Source organism: Onychomys torridus, chromosome 2, assembly GCF_903995425.1.
Source record: "Onychomys torridus chromosome 2, mOncTor1.1, whole genome shotgun sequence".
Taxonomy (NCBI): Eukaryota; Metazoa; Chordata; class Mammalia; order Rodentia; family Cricetidae; genus Onychomys; species Onychomys torridus.
Window position 1 is genome coordinate 163,126,739 of NC_050444.1, and position 18,780 is coordinate 163,145,518.

General features: G+C 48.3%; 1 protein-coding gene across 8 annotated transcripts in view; it reads right to left on the bottom strand.

Annotated features, from left to right (window-relative positions):
• Camta1 (calmodulin binding transcription activator 1) overlaps positions 1-18,780 on the bottom strand; it is an 841,450-nt gene that overhangs the window by 587,856 nt on the left and 234,814 nt on the right. The gene's annotated exons all lie outside the window — the stretch shown is intronic.

Genomic DNA, 18,780 nt, shown 5'->3' on the forward strand with positions numbered 1-18,780 from the left:
ACCTGTGTTGAGTTGATACAAATGAGTGGCCCACACTGACTCCTGTGACTGCAGCTCCAGGTCTCACTGGAGCACAGGAGAGATCACCCTGCAGAGCCACAAAAAGATCATGAGGACCAGCAGCAGAAAGGAGTGTGGGGGTGCGCACCTTCATGTTCTGCCGTTCCCCAGAGTAGCTGCAGCCGCTGGAAGCCAGACTTCCTCTCTTGTAGTGTGAGTAGGGGTGGGAGTGAGTAGAGTATGATGTCAGAGGGCATGCACACCCATGCATAAGTGTATGCAAGCAAAGCTCAACGTCAAGTGTCCTCCTCCTCCACTCTCCATCCTGCTCTTCAAAGCTCTCACGGCAAGGTCTCACTGATTGGCTAGAGCAGACAGACAGCACCAAGTGGGTCACTCTCCCTGCCCCCCTGCACATGCTGCTGCACCTGGCTTTGATGTGGGTGCTGGGGATCTGAACCCAGGTCCCCATGCTTGTGCAGCAAGTACATTACCCACTGGCCCATCTCGCCAGCCCCAGAGTTATTGAATTTTTCAAAACTACCTCTCACCCTTCCACAGTGTTGGGATAAAAATGCAGCTGTGTAGACAGAGCAGGGAGGTCTGACTGCCATGTTTAGACCTAGAACCTGGGCAAAGGACCTGTAGGTCCAGATGCCACCACTGGGAGGAGATGTGGCCTTAACTGGTCCACTATACCCGGATGTCCACAGAGGCCATCTACCTTCTGTTCACCTTTGTTCTTCACACACACACACACACACACACACACACACACACACACACACACACGTCACTCCACATAGAAAAACTATGAGCCTCTGCCACAGACTCGGAGCAGTTTCAATGGACGCCACCTACTTCTATCCAGCCCAGGGCCTGGTTCTAGGGAAAGACCTCTGGAAGCTGAGTAGCCCATGAACTTGGGGTTCTTGACCTTCTCCCCCAAAGAGAGCACACCTGAGACAAAATGATGAACGCATCCTAGGAAAGAGCCAGACAAGGGCTTTCTGGCCAAGGTGGGGAGGTGGGAAGCAATGCCAAGGACATCAATGTTTGTTCCAGGGACAATCCAGCTTTGGACACAGCAGACATGGAGGCATTTGTGGGTCTAGGGAAAGGTCCCATACAGCCCAAAGCTGGGTCCCCAGGGGAAGGATAGAAGGATGCAGGTTCTCATCCACTTGGACACAACTCCTAGAAGTGACACTGGCCAGGTGTCCTCTGTGGCCATTGGGATGAGTGGGAGTCAGACCCTGGAAACACCAACTGCTAAGCCAGGCTTTACCTGGGAGCAATGATGTCAATGGACCCAACTCCTGGGTCTTAGTTAGAGTTTCTATTGCTGTGAAGAGACACCATGACCACAGCAACTCTTAAAAAAAAAAAAACAGAAAAAAAAAAACCATTTAATTGGAGTGGCTTGGTTCAATCCATTATCTTCATGGTGGGACATGGCAGCATGCAGGAGAAGCAGCTGAGAGTCCTACAACAGGAAGTGATCTAAGACACTGGTGGTATCTTGAGCATATATAAGACCCCAAAGCCTGCCTCCACAATAACACACTTACTTCAATGAGACCACACCTACTCCAACAAGGCCACACCCACTCCAACAAGGCCACACCCACTCCAACAAGGCCATGCCTCCAAATCGTGCCACTCCCCTTGGGGGCCATTTTCTTTCAAACCACCACGCCCTGAAACAGACATTTTCCCTTGCTTGTCCCATGGCCTGCTATCAACCTGCTTCTGGGGCTCAGGGTTCCCACAAAGAGGACTTCTTTGCATGGGAAGTCTCTTTCCTACCCTGACTTGCGCTGACTCGGACCCATTCTAGTGGCTCTAGCCAGAGTGCTGAAGAGTTACATGTAGACCAGAGGACTCACCACACCAAACCCTTCCCAGGCTCTCTCTGGATGCTGTGAGACCAGCAACCACGGGAGAAAGGAAGACACCCCAGCCCATCTAACAAACTCCCAGACCCTCTTGTGGGATCTGTCTCATGGTGGAGAGCAGTCACACAGGCAGATAAACATCTTCCCAGGGACCTACAGAGTCCTTGAGTCCTCAGCCCCACAGGCATCGATCTGAATTCCCGCAAGTGTCACCCAGCATCCTAAGAACCACCAAGCCTGTTGCACATGAGGGTGTTATGAATCTCACTGCTTTTTCCTGCTTATATACCTATGAGGTTGGCTTTTAAATCACTTTGCTCTGGCTGTGATACAAGCTCTTCCAATGGTCCATTCCCCAGGTGGCTCCTGCTGAATCAGTCTGTATGTGAGACAGTTTACATGTACTGCAGGATGCCAGGCTGGGACCAGGAGTGATCCCTGCCCAGGTGTATTTCCAAGATTAGAGACATAAGGCAAGGCCAGATAGTGCACCTGTCACCCAGAGAGCCACCTGCACAAGAGTCCTGGATTGCAAAGACAGAATGGTGGTCACCTCAGGCCAAGCAGAAAGGCAGAGTGCTGTGGGCCTGCTTTCCCTCACCCCTGGTCCCCAAACCAGGCTCTTTGTTTATGTGAGTCCTACACTCCTGTCACAGGAGGATACAGGTGCAGAAGCAGGGTGAGGTAAGCCCTGCGATGAAGCAAGGGGATTGGAAATGCTGGCACTGACTTTCCCAGGAACCATGCAGAACCTTGAAGTTCGGTTCACTCTCTCCCCAGGCCCTGGCTCCACCCTCACGGAAGGGGAGTGAGATGCCCATCTCAGTAATCCAGGAGCCAAAGGTGAAGTGCTCCAGCTGCGTTCATCTGTCAGCACATCCTCAAATCTAGCACTTTGCGACATTTTTCCTGTGTTGCTCTTCTAACAGAGCACAACTTTTATCTTCAAGAAGAAAATGAACTGGGGTTAGTTAGATGACTTACTCAGCAAGGCAACTGCCACTCAAGCCTGAGGACCTGAGCTTGGCTCTCCATCACCCATGTTTAAAAGCCAGACATACAGCACATATCTGTAAACCTAACCCTTGCACATGCATGCAATGTACACATACCATGCACACCCCCATATAAACAAACACATGCATACACACACACACACACACACACACACACACACACACACACAAGTAAAGTATATCAAATAAAAAGAGTTAGAAAAGAAATTAGTCTAAAATGGCTTTCAGGTGACACACACAGCCAGGGTCTGAGAGGTCAGACCACAGTCCCCTTCCCCACCTGGCAGCAGTGTGTTCTAACTGCATGTCGCTATTTGAGTGGCTCAAAATAAATTATTGAAATCATGCCTGTAAATACTCAGAAGTGTCCTAGTGATATCACAAGAGGTTGTAAAACTGCACACAAGTGTGTGTGTGTGTGTGTGTGTGTGTGTGTGTGTGTGTGTGTATGAAAAATGGTGAAATATGGTTCTTATGGCTGACCCCAGGTGAGGAAAAACCTCAAGTTCCCGGAGCTGACTTACACCTCTGGGCCTCAGAGACCAGCTGTGTAGCCCTCAGTATCTACACTGACCCTGCATCCCAGGAAGTGATGCATGTAAGACTTTCGGGACCCTACAAGTCAAGCAGAGAGAGTGGCAGAAGAACAGAACCGCCCAGAAGGGACAGTCCACCTTGAGCAGAATGAGCAGGGACAGAAGGACCTGCTTTAGGGCCACTCTTGACCAAATCTTGTCCTCAGGGAGGCTGCTGCACCCTGAAGTCCTGCCAGCCAGGGTTCATGGCAAAGAAAGGAGTGTGAGAGTCCCTGAGTGCCTGGCGGAGATTACTTTGATGTGATAGAGTGAGCATGGGTCTGAGGCCAGCAGGCCAAACCAGAGAAACAGGCTCTTGCCCTGGGGTCCTACTATAGCCCCTAGGGACAGAAACACCCAGGTAAAGGGGACCCAGGATATTCATGATGCTCTCCCTTTCAGGACACGGGTTGTCACCAACCACAGCATTGGAAGGCCTCAATGAATACGCCCTGGTGAACTTGTTATGGCCAGTTAGTAGCCCTCACCAAGCCACCTACTGTGCACAAGAATTCAGGAAGTCCCTTCTTGTATGTTCTTCCATTTGTTCCTAGAGCTATGCATGCAAGATGCTGTGAGGATTCAAGGGTGCTAAGTCACTCTGGAGCCCCCAAGCTGCAGAACATGAATTCCTCCCTCCCTCCCTTCCTCTTCTTTCTCCCTCCCTCCCTTCTTTCCTTCCTTCTCTCCTTTATTTTTTAAAGAGAGTTTTATGTAGTCCAGCCTGACTCAAAGTTGCTATATACCAGAGGGTAGCCTTGAACTTACTCCTCCCTCCACCCCCTGAGTGCTGAGATTAAACTTATACCTCTAGACCTGGTTTATGTGACACTGAGGACGGAGCCACACATGCTAGGCAAGCACTCTATCAACTGAACGACATTCCCCTTCCTTCCTGTGGTACGGACTCTTAAAGATGTCATAAAGAAAAAGTATGTGGCTCCTATTCTGGGGCTTTGATTAAAACAGTAGGAGGTACCATTACTATGAAGTGCTGACCACACATTATCATCAACCCCTTGAATAGCTCATGGAGCAGGCACAGTTACTAACCCATTCTGTGGATAACAATACTGATGAGCTCATAGAGCAGGGCATGTTGGCACTGATCAAACTAAGTCTAAACCTACTCCTCACCTGTTTTCTCATCACCTCATGGTCAAAAAAGGATACCCCCTTCTTACCTATCTCCACAGCCCCCAGCTGCTGGTGCAACACATTGGGCATGACACATAGCCAAAAGTGCCTAGTTCTTCAGACACTTATGGGTGCCGCACATCCTGAGCTGCAGCTAACCTACTAATTAGCTCTCACAAATAGTAGAGGGAAAAAACCCACAAAGAATTGAGCCAGGGTGAAATAAATACGCATGGTACCCAGAAGGTCTAAGATCCTAAGCCATCAATCACTGTCATCTACGGTTCTCACATTCACAAGCCCAACAAGGATGCCTAGGATTGGACCAGCCTATTTCTCATCCATCCATACATCCTGAGGGAGAAACTGACAGTCCCCAGTGGGAGACGCCCAGTAGCCTGTAGGAAGGCTGTAGGTCTCCATGTCCCTACTCATTGTGGTAAACTTGGGGTCCCTCCCAGCCTGGAAATCAACTAGACACTTCAGGAGGCTCCTGCTTATGTGGCCAAATTGTCAGCCGTGAGAAAGTCAAGGGGTGAGTCTTAGTAGCAAGAACTTGTGAAGAATAACAAAGCATGCAGAGCCCACCAGGCCTTCACCATGGTGAGAATGATACTGTGGTTTCCACATATCTCCTCAGGATGGGCTCCCTGGTTGTACCCCAACACTGTGTCCCTCTGTTCTACCACCCAAGGAACTCCCCAGCCTCCAGCAGGGCACTTCCCTAGTCAAGCCTGAGAGTCTACCTCCCTTCTCCATGAAGGCAAAGGCTCCTCGGCTGTTTCCTGCATTGCAGGCATCTAGAACAGTGTCTAGAGCAGAGTACAGCTGGTCTTATTGGCTATTGGTTCTCCTTTTGAAAACAAGACACCAAGCTATGGGGGAAGACACACAGAGGCACAGCAGGGCCCTTTGCATGCCCTAGGACAGAGGGTTTGTGGAAAGGACAGTTGAGTTGCCAGGCACAGCTCCAGCAGCCTCCATCTCTGCTTCCTCCATCTCTGCTTCCTCCATCTCTGCTTCCTCCTCTGGCTGCTTAAGGAATAACTCTGTCCCCAGCTCAGGGTGTATAACCTCAGAACCAACCAAGTCCCCGCATGCGCCTCACACAGTCCTGGGGTTCTTCCACGAGGGCTGAGACCTTGGAGTCATGGATCAGTTCATGTGCAGACCCACAGGCTTAAAGGAGCTCATCTCAGAAGCCAAAGATGATGTTTGGTCCTGATGCTAATTAGCTTGCTGTTCAGGGACATTTGCCTCTGTAAAGCCCCAGGGAGCTCCCCACTACTGACCTTCCTTGGTTCAGCCTGCAGCTGAGAAGACACAGCTCATCTGCAATTTTAATTCTGAACTAATTCCTAAAGTGACAAGAACTTTGCACCACAGGGCAAGGGACCATGGGAGTGTCTCAGGAGTTCAGTGAATGATATCAAATGTCCTTGAAGAAGGTCTGGTCAAAGTTCAACTGGCTGCCCACCATAAGGAACCTGCCAGAGCAGCCATATCTGACAAATGCTCAGATTGCAGTATCTGAGTATGGTGGCAATTGAGGTCAATGATGCACCCCGTGCTATGGAGCTAACTCCAGAGCAGTCGAGAAGAGGATGAGGGGAAGCAAGGACGCAGAACAGAAGCTTGGAGACAATTGAGTATGCTGGGACATTCATGGAGGAAGGCTGTGTTTGGTACAGAGCTCTCGGGGAGAGGCCCCTGCTATGGTCTCTACAGACAAAGACTCTGGAAGCTGGGTCTGTCTCACCCAGATATGCATAAAAGCAAAGATGAGACTCTCCCACGCCCTTCCCAAGAAAACCCGTGCTTGACCTGGAAATACAAGCCAGTGGTAATGCATTTGCACCCTAGGTTCAATTCCCAGAAAAAGAAGTTCCTGAAACTCTGTACTTACTAATTTCATCAATAATTAAAACTTATTTATTTTACTTTTAACTGTGTATATATAGGAGGGGTGCATGCACATGTGTGTGCAGGTGTCCGTGGGATCCAGAAGAGAGCATCAGATGCCCTGGAGCTGGAATTACAGTTTTTAGCTGCCTGAATTGGGTGCTGGGAACTGAACTCAGGTCCTCTCCATGAACAGCAAGAACTCTTAACCACTGAGTCATCTCTATAGCCCCCAAACCTAATAAAATTTAAAATATAAACATTATGCCTGGCGGTGGTGGCATACACCTTTAATCCTAGCACTTGGGAAGCAGAGGCTGGCAGATCTCTGTGAGTTCAAGGCCAGCCTAGTCTACAGAGCTAGTTCCAAGACAGCCAGGGCTACACAGAGAAACCTTGTCTCAAAATACATACATACATACATACATACATACATACATACATACATACATACATACACATATATAAAACATTATTAAAACTTTACTGATTTATCATCTATATGGTGAAATTGGCATTTAAGCTGCAAGGAAGTCCTATGATCTCTGTATATTAAAAGCTAATTAAAATCTTTAATATTTAATTAACAATAATTAATATTGTTCCCCAAAAGACCCAAGGAGATGAGTTTGTAATGTAGTTTTTTAAAAAAGATTTATTCTTTTTTTTTTTTTTGGTTTTTCGAGACAGGGTTTCTCTGTGTAGCTTTGTGCCCTTTTCCTGGAACTCACTTGGTAGCCCAGGCTGGCCTCGAACTCACAGAGATCCGCCTCCTCTGCCTCCTGAGTGCTGGGATTAAAGGTGTGCACCACCACCCGGCAAGATTTATTCTTATTTGTGTGTTCGGGCACACATGCATTGTGTGAATGCCACATATGTGGGGGTGCCCACAGAAGTCAGAAGAGGGCGGTGGATACTTTGGAACTGGAATTACAGGCAGATGTGAGCTGCCCAATGTGACTGCTGGGAGCCAAACTCAGGTCTACATCGAGTGCTCTTAACCACTGAGCTGGCTCACCCTGAAATGGTTTCATAACATCTAGAAACTGGATGAACTGTCAGCTTTTAACATACTCGCTTCTGCCTTTCCTTCTCAACTGCACAGTAAAAGCCCTTCGTCTTGACTATAAATTGGGATTAATGTAGCCCACCTTTTTACAATTCCATACTTGATATTATTAAACTTTAAAGTGTAGTTCAGTGGTTGAGCACTTGCCTATATGCATGAGGCAAAAAAAAAAAAAAAAAAAAAAAAAGTGGGGGGGGGGGATAAAAAGAGAGAAAATCCATTCTGGGAACTAACTCTTAACTGACTAATTCCATCAACAGTTAAACTTCTAAGGCTGTGGGCATAGCTCAGTGGTAGAGCATTTGTCCAGAATGCTCAAGGCCCTGGGTTCAATCCACAGCACCACAGAAAAAATTAAACTCTTGATTGTATTTTATTTTCAGACATCTCCTACTGCGACTTCCCTCGCTCCAGCGATTACCTAGGCTTCCCAGGTAGTGGTCCATCTTCCTTGGAGTGGCTCCCCCTTTTCCTCTTCCACACTCAAAAACTCCTTGTCACAGGAATTAACCGGTTCTATTCCTCAAGCAATTAGATTCAAATCTCTTTACTCACAGCCGAGTCCCGTCCAGCAAGAAAGCAGATCTTGATCCCTACTTAGATAGGACCCATCCTCCTGTCCTCTGTGTCCTAGGCCCACAGAAAGCTTGCCTAATTATGAGAATTCACCAATGATTAAACAGGGCAGGCTGAGCTGAAGGGGCATAGCTCCCCAAAAAGCTACAGCAGAGCCTCTTACACTAGAGAGCCCTGAACCCGGTGTTCCTCCACCAGTGCCCTGTCTCTGAGCTGTGGTATTGAATCCCTGCCTTCCCCCTTCCCTCCTAACTGCACTGGGGACCCCTCCATGCCCAGTCAGCTCTTCCCATGCACAGGTATCAGGCTCTGCAAATGTGTCTGACGTGGCTGCTTTGGTAGTTTCCACAGTGTCGCTGACAGGAGATGGCCACTTGAAGCTGATCTTTCAACAAGGACATTCCCAAGTGCACCTGAAGCCTCTGCAGGAGGGCAGCTACTTCAAGTCCTAAATCTCATCTTCGTCAAGGGAAACTAGAGCAAGCCACCCGCTAATAGAAACGCGAGATCTTGTGCAGCGTCCTCTCCAAGTCACAAGAGCTCCGTTGCAAGGACAGGTGACATGGCATGGCTGGATGACACTTGAGCACATCTCCTGCTGGGCTGACACCTCACCATCGCCCAGCAAGTGGAGGTTCTGTACTTAACAAGAGCTTTGCCATCTAATCCTGGTGATCTGTCGGAGTGGGGGAGCAGCAATGAGAAATCCCAGGGAGCTAGAGCAAAGGAGCTACAGGGAGCTCCAAGAACGTCTTTGGGGACACAGTTCAGTCCAGCATTTTGTGCCCCAGGACCCCTAACAAGAACAGGGAGTGGAAGGAAGGAGGCAGGAACATGAGGGAGGATGCTACACAGTTGTACCCTCCAGACTGAACTAGCAACGTTGTCTCCTGGAGCAAAGAGAGAGACATAAAAGTCTCAGAAAGTACACAAAATTCGCAAGGTTCAGGATGAGCTGAGGACTCGGGAACTCCTGAGAATTACCGGATTCACAAGGCCAGTCGCCAAGGTTACATAAGCAGTAACGCTGAATCGCTGGGGGAGGAGCCTCAAAAGTGCAGCCTTCACGCAGCCATGCCCCTGGAAGCTGCCTGGGCACATGCTAGGGTTACTAGGTTGGACGGAATGGGACTGTCCTTTTGGTCTGTTTGGTGCCTTGTCTGAGGTGAATAGACATTTGCTCACATCTCCCCAGGAAAAGTCCAAAGAGAAAGGGAGAAATGGGGAATGTGAATCTGGATACCAGGAGGGCGCCATCCTTCAAGGCTGTGAGGGGCCAATTTCTCCACAAAGGTTCCCTTGTCTCTCCTCCACCTGTAAACACTCAGTCCTGACTTCAGAGTGTTCAAACAGCCTTCTCTGTGGTGCAGCCGCCTCATGCTGAAGGGAGAGCGCAGACCCTCCAACACATGTTCACCGTGCAGCCTGCAGCGGCAACAACAGTCATCGCTCACATCTCAGTGATGCAAACAATAGTCGCTTCTTTCCCATACTACACTGCATGTTTCAGGGGAGGGAAGTGCTCCCTGTGGTCATCCAGGGGTCCAAGCTGTTGAGGCACCGCTTCAACAGTATTGAGCCAGGGGAAGACTCCCTGTAACCCCCACGCTAGCTTTTACAGCTTCTGCTCAGTCACTCATCCCCTCACCCCCAACCTCAGAGAGGGCAGGGAGGCACAGTCCCCTCAGGAGAAAATGTAGAAGTGCCATTGGTCAATAGAGGGAACAGAGATGAGCAGGACTCCAGGACAGCCATGCCACACCAGGCTCTATCCTGAATCTGGAAGAAAAGCATTAGTTGTATTTTTAGATGCAGAAACCAAGGCTCAAGGACACCAAATGTAGGTATGAAGGCAGTGGTCCAGTAAGAAACGAGAGTAGCACTCAGAACAGGACAAAGCTGTCTGTCCCACACTCTCCCCAGAGGAGTGACTCACTTCCTCCTCTCTCCCATCAGACCCTGAGTTCTTGAGAGGGAACTAGGCCTTCTTGGTCTAGCCAGCAATATCAGGTGCTCCAAACTGTCTGCAGAGTGAGCTTGTCAATTCCACCCCTGGGACACATGAGTCAGGACTGGATGTTTAGCCCTTCCCTGCCAGGCTGGGACTCTGCCAACACCAGGATCAGAACCACGGACATCTCTGAGATGTGTTGCCTGGAGAACCTAGGGTCCACTTGAGTGTTCTCTGGGGATACAGGGGGTCTGAAGTCCCATCTTGCTTCTGCTCTGGAACACACTCAGTCCCAAACAAGCTAGCCAGAAAAATCTGGAAAGTTGTAAACAAATGTCTTCCAGTTTTTCATCAGTGCGGGCTTAACCACATTGCCTGCGAGCTTATTAAATAAAGTAAATTAGGTCTCAATTATTTGCTTGCACACCAGGCAGGAAAAAATGAAATTTTCAATTTAAAAGTAATATTGCTATTAATATGCAGAAGCGGGTCTGAAATTGGACTTTCTGTGCCTTCCTGCTGAGAGAGGTCAGAGGAGAAAGATTCTCACAAAGTGGGCTCCTCCCCATCAAGCACCTGATGAACAAGCCCCAGGACTGTTCAGGGTAGGGGACACCAGGGTACCTGGAAAAGCAGCTTGGGAAAGGACGGTATCATTAAACCATTTCACTTAATCTCCTTATTTTCCTCAGTTGTGAGAAAAAAACCTCATCACCAGATGCCCTGATTTAACATGGCCTTCATTATCAAAAAATCTAAATGGGGCACATTCCAGTGCCAGAATTTACAGTTTTTAATGGAAAAGGGGATCTAGGAACAGGGAAGGATGTGCTTAACTTATCAGCCCCATGTTCAAAGATCAGCTCCCTCAGGGCATCTGCAAAGAAGAGGCCCATCAATCACCTGTGCTGCTTGATTTGGGCTCCACCCAAACTGTGAGCTCTGGAAGCCAAGTTAGTATCTTGGATGGTCATGCTGGTCACGTTCCAGGTCCCTCCTTCCAGAAATGGTTCTTCCTCAAGGACTTCGACCATAAGTATATAGTGAGTGTGATGGAATAAAAATAACCTTTCCTGGGTAGAGGGGTTAAAGATCTGGAGGGTGACCTGGAAATAATGATAAGTCAGATGGGGTGCCCAGTGCAGGATGGTGCTAACTGGTTCCAGTCTAGCCAAGGACAAGATGAGCAAGCAGAATGCTCAAGCCACAGCAGAAGGAATCAGGCAGGCAGGCAGGGCCTGAGACAGCCAGGGACCTTTTGGGGACAGGTTGGTCTTATCCCTGGAGACAACATGTCACAATGATTAAAGAGTGCCACTCTGGGACTCTGCTGTCTCCTAGAGGGGTGACCTCAAGCAAGCCAAAAGCTCTAAACTTCTGTTGTGCACTGAAACATAGGGTGAACGTTGGTTCTAGGTTCTTGGGGTCCTTCTGAGGATTAGAACATTAAGCACATGAAGTATTTGTTTTGAATGTGGCACATGGGAAAAAGAGAGACTCACCATGTGGAGTATTGGGGTACACACCACATTTCTCAGGGTTGCTCTGTGAAGACATTATCATCAGTTAGAGAGATTTGCTTCCAGAGTATTTCAGCATCCGCACAGGAAAGTTTCACGTGTGTGTGTGTGTGTGTGTGTGTGTGTGTGTGTGTGTGTGTGTGTTATCTATCTATTGTGTGTGGCCATGCACATAATCCTAAGTACATGGGGAGGGGCAGAGGACAACTTAGGGTGTTGTTCCTCACAAGCAGTCCCCCTTGCTTTTTGAGATGAGGTCTCTCTCACTGGGGTCTGGGGCTCACCAGGGAACCTGTGTGCGTCTACAGCATGCGATTATAAATGTCTATCACAGCACCCAGCGTTTCTGTGTGGGTGCCAGCGCTCAATCAGGTCCTGATGCTTTTGTAGCAAGGGTATCAGCTGAGCTGTCTTCCCAGGTGTTTGTGATGCTGGGATGAACCCAGGGCCCTGTCCGCGCGTGGCAGCTGCTACACCTCTGAGCTGTGCACCCACTCCTGCTTCAGCTTTCACTGAAATGATGTTAGAGGGAGACATAGCAGGCTGATGGGGAGGGGGGAGAAACACTGGAGGGAGAGAATGAGTGTTGAGAGAAGATTCCACCCCAGGTGGCCTCAGTGATGAGGGAATAAGTTCCCTCTCCAAAGCAAGTGAAGAGCTGATGCCTCAGAAGGTCGCCTGGAGTGGGAAGGACTGAGATTCCTCCCTCTGCTCATTCAGGCTCCAAATGCCAGGTCTTCAAGGTCGGAGAGGACGGCTCCTCTTTCAGTGCCTGCCACCAGATCTGTGAGGGAGGTGCTATTACTCATCTAGATACACCTACATCTTCCCCAGTTCAGACCCTGCGCACCTTCTGAACCCCCCCCATCCCGACCCTGAGGTCTGCTCTCAGTCACACAGGACAAACACTGGAGTGCCCAGCCACTCAAGTCTGCGCCTGCCATGTTTCTCTGTTTCCTGACCAGCTGGACTAATCTCCTGTGTCCAGTCCTACCATGATCGCACCAGTCCAGCAGCTGCAGCCACATGGCCCATGCTCTGCAGCACCGGTGATTTTCCATGTTTATGTGACACCTCCGCAGAGACATCCAGGGGAAATTAACACTGAGGCGGATGGCTGCATTTCTCCTATACATCAGCTCCTGGCCTCCTCCACTAGCAGCCCAAATCGCCCCCTAGAGAACCCAGGTAATTCATTCAGCTTCCCCCAAACCCATACATCCTCCAAACACTCCCAGGAATGACCGTGTGCACCTGCATCCCGCCTGCTCTCTGCCCTCACTGCCTGTCGCCTTGCAGAGAGACCACATGCTTCTTGAATGTCACTGCATGTGACACAGAAGGGAGCCGATGCAGGAGAAGGCTCACAGCAGCTCCAGCTGGCAGGCCCCTGCCAAACCTCCCATCCCCAGGGCCCAAATTCTTCTGCCAGCCACCCACAAAAAAAGAAAGGGGGGAGGGAGAGGGAAGAGAGAAAGAAAGAAAAAAGAAAGAGAGAGAGGGAGGGAGGGAGGAAAGAAAGAAAGAAAGAAAGAAAGAAAGAAAGAAAGAAAGAAAGAAAGAAAGAAAGAAAGAGAGAAAGATAAAGTGCTTTCCCTGGAACAAACCTCCAGGAGCTGCTGCTATGGAAGACATGGGTTTCTTACCCCTCACTGAAACAGCACAAAAGGAAGATGACCAAAGAGACAGGGAGGGACATGTCTGAGAACATACAGAAACTACTCTGGGAAATTATAAATGTTTGTCATCACACCCACCCAAACACCCACTCACACACACACACCCCACACACACACACACCAGTAATAACTCTGCAACTGACCCTTCTCACCACTAGCCAAGAGTCAGGCACTACAACTTTATGCACTGTTGATTGCTGTCCCCATGTCATAGGGGAATGAACGGGGGGGGGGGGGGGGGGGGGGGAACGGGACAGAGAAAGGTAAGCCAGACTAGTCAAACCTAAGACAATCTCATCCCAAAACTGCTTCAAGAAAGGGACTCAAAGGATGCATCTCTGAGCTTGTGTGTAGAAGCTGAGGGTTGCCCTCATGCATCAGGGAGCCAACCCTGGGACCTTTACCAGGTACCATGAAAGTCAAGTGTCCCCTGAGTGGCCTCATATCCTGGCCCTGCAAGGCTATGCTTCTGGTGGACCACTCACACATGAGAAAGAGTCAGGGGCTGAGGTCCATGTGCCTGAGCTCACTGTGGTACACCCATGTCACTAAGTACATTTGGGGGAATTCTCTTCCCATTTTGTTTTTCTTACTTGAGGCAGCTAAAGCAACTCTGGACCACCTGCGTTCCACCTTGTTACAGTGACCTCTGGTGGTCATGAGCCAGACACTGCATAATTTCTAGCAATTGAGTAGCTAATACCTTGAGATCATCTAAGAGAAGGGCAGTAAGAGGAGGAAGTGGGAGTCAGGAGCAGCTGGCAGCAGGCTGAAGGGAGGAGGCTGGCTGTCACCTGACTCTGAGTAGCCCAGTCAGGCTTTTGGACCATAACCCAAGCTCTGAGTGCCAGCCTGCAGCCATGCCTCAGCTATTGCTACCCCTCCCCCCACCAGCTGGTAGCATCTCCATGCCAAGCTTAGAGGGCACAAGCTCTCGGAGGTTTGGAAAGGGAGAAGGGAGGGTTTCTAGAAGACTTGAGGTCTCATCTCTGCCTCCAGTCCTGCTCTGCCTCCTTTGGAGCACCTGAGATAAATCAGGGAGTTGCACACAAGCCCCCACCAAGAGAAAGCCAAGTGGAGCTGCTGCATATAAACCATCCAGGCCAAGGGGCCAGAGATTCAGCTCGCCTCCAGAGGCTCATCCTTAGACATGTCACTGCCCACAATTCTCCCAAGTCCCTGCAGGGACTGGTCAGGAGTGGCTTAGCCTCTATGTCTAGAATATGAAGACAGGATCACTCTCCTGGCATTCTTAGGGACTCAAAATGGATGGAGAATTATCAATATTGCCTCAATTTTCCTTTCTCTATGAGAAGACATCAGAAAACCTTCCTGCCAAGGATGGTACAAGGATCATTAAAAGGAAAATGTCCATGGTAATTGCGCCTTTATGCATATTTCTTCACTCTGAAATTCTGTAACACAATAAAGCTTCCATTCCCCCAGAACTGTCTCTTCAGCATGTTCTTGCATTATGCTTAATTTCATAAGAGTTTCTCGGCCCCACATAACGACACAGTTCAATGCAAAATCAGATATAAATCTCGCTTAAGAGACTCTCAACAGGAATTTCATCTAAAACTGTAAATGTTAAAAGATTCTGGCTCTGATTTATGCTATGTTGTGTATGTGTTCAAAGAGAGCTCTTCGCCATCCCTCTCAAGCAGTAGGTTCTCCTAGAACCACAACACCTATGCCCTGGTCTCCCCAGGTCGGCGGAATCCCCTGGTTTCTCTGTCCTGGATGTAGAAACAGAGACATGACCAAGTCCCAGCTCCAGTGCACCTGGGACATGGTGTGAGAGATGAGCAAAGACTATCCTGCCCCTGGCTGGCTCAGGAGCAACTCTGAGGTCACTTCCTTGCTTCTCCAAATAGCAGGACATCATACAGGGCCTCCATATCCTGCCCCTGCTTGCCCCAATCTCTATGAAGACTGGAAAAGAGGTCAGAAGGAGATCCCTCAGTCGGGATGCTGGAGTGAATTGTACCTGGCCATGATCCCAACTCTCAGCTCCCTAAGTGCACTGTAAACCCCAGCCAGAGACAGCGTATATGGACAGGGCACTTGAGATGCCGGCTGTGAATCCATGATGAAACAAATGAATCCAAGGAGGCATTCATCTATTGTCTGAGCGTATTTAAGATGTTTTTAATATGCAGATTATTTACAGACCAGGCTGCTACAACTCCGAAGCAAGCATTACAGTCCGTCATGTAAAACCATATCCAGGCGATTTTATTACAGTCTATCTTGTGCACGCCATGCTTAGACAGCTTATAATATACAAATTATTTACATCGTGAAAACATCTCTGTGGCCCTGGCTTTCCACTTTCAGCAAAAGACAACACTGCTGCAATAGATTACATTGAAATACGCTGGCTGGCTTCTGAAACTTCCAACTTTATATTCCAGAATGCTAAAAGCCAACAAAAATAAAAGATACAAATTCACGGTTAGTGTTTGAAGGCCAGCATGTCTAAAAATACATTTGATGGGTAGAGCTATCATGAGCTAGAAGCACCCCCCCCCAAAAAAGTAAGTCAGGGCTCCACAATTGTAAAATCCATTTATTTAAAGAAGATTGAGGTTTCCAAGCCTTGTGACAGCACTTAACACATTTAAAAACCTGCGCTGCAAAGCTCTGAAAGTCCCTGAATTCGTCCATAAAAATAAAGAAGAAATGCCTTACCACTTCTAATGGACTCCACCCAACTTGGAGCAGAATCTGTGGAGTACACGCCCCCAGAAGAAAAGGAATTGAAATGACTTGTCTCCATATCTTTCCAGGAAAGTGGATTAAATATAGATATGCACTCCCCCCCAAACCCGCTGTAGGCTGCCCATTTTCCTCCTACACACCACAGCCCACAAAAACTAAGAGAAAATTAGCAAGCCTGTTTAAGTTCTTGGATACCTGATGATGGCAAATCCGAGGGCTCCAGCTTTGTGCCTCTTAACTCTGTCTTAGACTTTAAAGCTATTCCATCAGCCAGGTTGACACATGCCAATTAGCTTTGAGTGTTTCACAGCACACATCATCCCCTGAGATAATTCACCCCACATCCATGCACATCCTCCAAAGTCTCCCATTTGTTCCCCAATATGCCATTAAATGAGACTTCTGGATGACAGTTCAGATGTGACAGGAAGTTCTACTATTTTAATTCACACCCCTTGTGCCCAGATACCAGGAAGGACCCCAGGCTTAGCGACAAATGTTTCTAAGTGGAGGAGTCCCCTTCTGTGTTCTTTGTCACGTGAAAGGCAGAAGTTGCTTGAATATTTTGCATCTTCACAAATGAAGGAAAAGTTTCTAGAACTCTTCCAAAAGAAAAAGGATGAAAGGAGGAAGGGGAGGACAAGAGAGGGAGAAGGAAATAGAAGAGGGAAGGAAATAGAAGAGGGAAGGAAATAGAAGAGGGAAGGAAATAGAAGAGGGAAGGAAATAGAAGGGAGAAGGAAATAGAAGAGGGAAGGAAATAGAAGGGGGAAGGAAATAGAAGAGGAAAGGAAATAGAAGAGGAAAGGACATAGAAGGGGGAAGGACATAAAAGGGGGAAGGAAAAGAAGAGGGAAGGAAATAGAAGGGGAAGAAAATAGAAGGGGAAAGGACATAGAAGGAGAAGGAAATAGAAGGGGAAGAAAATAGAAGGGGAAGAAAATAGAAGGGGAAAGGACATAGAAGGGGAAGGAAATAGAAGAGGGGGAGGAAATAGAAGGGGAAGGAAATAGAAGAGGGAAGGAAATAGAAGGGGGAAGAAAATAGAAGGGGAAAGGACATAGAAGGGGAAGGAAATAGAAGAGGGGGAGGAAATAGAAGGGGAAGGAAATAGAAGAGGAAAGGAAATAGAAGGGGAAGAAAATAGAAGGGGAAAGGACATAGAAGGGGGAAGGAAATAGGAGGGGGAAGGACATAAAAGGGGGAAGGAAATAGAAGAGGGAAGGAAATAGAAGGGGGGGAGGAAATAGAAGGGGGGAGGCAGCAGTGGCCACAGTGCCGCAGATCAGCGATATATTGCAAAGCATGATTCACACACAGCAATATAAAGTAAAATTGACACTACCAAGGAGCCGTGCTCCAGATAGATCACAGAGATATTTTGCCATCACCCTCATAGGTGACCACCTTCAGTGCCTGTGTCATTACCAAAGCCAGCACTTCTGAAGCTCTATGAATGAGCAGTGCTCCCTGAGGGATGCTGTGCCCGTGTGCAGATAGATTTGAGAAGCAGCTGCTGAGCAGATGAGTGTAAACTGTTAAAATTGCTGGTAACTGTGGAAGCTGGTTGATGGGCACATCAGGTTAAAAAAAAAAAAAAAAAAAAAAAAAAAAAAAAAAAACCTGAACTTTATTATACAATCAAAACCGAAATGACCTACTTTCCGATTGAAGTCACAAAATACTAATTCTTCACTTAATATTGTGTTGATCTCCTCTTGCCATGTGCATGTGGCCTTTTGTTCTCTTTTATATCTGCACTAGGAGCCACCATCTGCGGACCATTCTTCCCTGACAGACATCTAATGTACCATGTGACTGAGCCACAACCGTCTCCAAGCGAGTCTGAACACACAGAACAGCATTTCTGGAGGACAAATTCCTTCTTGTGGACTCTAAGAATAGAAATGTGTGCTCCTGACACAGTGATACCAGTCCACTGTGGCTGAGAGTGACATGGCACACATTCTCCACAAACCATTGTGTAGACCTCTCCCAAACATTGAATTCAACCTCAATTAAGGACACTGGAAAGTCAAGTAGAATGATTGACCAGGCTCTCATGTGTGCTTGTGTGTTCATGTGCGTGAGTGTGTACTTGTGTGTTTGTGCATGCGTGTGTGTGTGTGTGTGTGTGTGTGTGTGTGTGTGTGTGTGTGTGTGTTGGGTGCCCGCACAGGTGCACATGCGTGCAGGCAGGTATGTGTATGCACATGTGTGAAGATTGGAGAAGAACCTTGGCTGCCACTTCTCAGGTACCCTGCAACTTGATTTTGTTGGGTTTGGGACTTATTTTTTGTTGTGACAAGGGTTCTCATTGGCTGGCTGGCTAGTGAGCCCCTCTGGGGATAAAACTATGATTGTAGTGCTTGCTTCAAGCACTTTACTGACCTGGCATCTCCCCAGCCCCTCCCAAGAGCTCCCAGACAGGAAGTAGGAGCCTGACTCCAAAGCTGATCATTTTATTTGGTTGGCTTGGGGTTCTGTGGGCTTTTCAATTTGTTTTGCTTTGTTTGTGGGAGTGTTTGGTTGGTTGCTGGTTGTTGGTTTGTAGACAAGGTCTTGTGTAGCTAAGGCTAACTTTGAACCCCTCATCTTCCTGACTGCACTTCCCAAGTGCAGGGATTATGGGTGTGTGCCACTGTGCACCACACTGGCTGAGAAGAGAGACTCTTGTTGCTGGCTGTGTCTAGGGCTCTGCTTTGTGTTGTTCCATTTTGGAAAAGATATGGA